This window comes from Tigriopus californicus, chromosome 8, assembly GCF_007210705.1.
Source record: "Tigriopus californicus strain San Diego chromosome 8, Tcal_SD_v2.1, whole genome shotgun sequence".
Classification (NCBI taxonomy): domain Eukaryota; kingdom Metazoa; phylum Arthropoda; class Copepoda; order Harpacticoida; family Harpacticidae; genus Tigriopus; species Tigriopus californicus.
This window is the reverse complement of record NC_081447.1, coordinates 332,407-332,892: the sequence shown is the minus strand read 5'-3', so window position 1 is coordinate 332,892 and position 486 is coordinate 332,407.

Below are 486 nucleotides of genomic sequence, written 5' to 3'. Positions count from 1 at the left end.
GATCTGTCACCCGCTGCACGGGGATCTCCGTCGGAGCTTGTTGCTGATCCTCAAGTGTCTGCTCCCGGCCATCCTCATGACTCACCGGGGATCGTCCGAGATCGCTCCGCGGGGCCTCACCATCATCCGGGAGCACTCGCTCCACTTTGTCAAGCACTTGATGCGCAGGGTAAGAGTTCATTTCATATTGGTTATTCAAAGGCACTCCGATTTTTAAATAATTCAATTGTTAGATATTTAACCATTTTGCCACTTTGCGAGATTTTTAAATATTTAATGGGACAATTAGGGGGAAATGGAATAAAAACAATTGAAAATATCCCAAAATGGCAAGATTTTGATAATAATGATTTATTTAAGACAACTATCTTTTATCAGAAGAAACGTAAATATTGTATCTTGTGCAAAATTGTTGCTCTTTATGTATCTTTTGGCCTGGAAAATTGGGCCTTTCCCACCGTATTACCTTTTTTTTGCACTTATCGT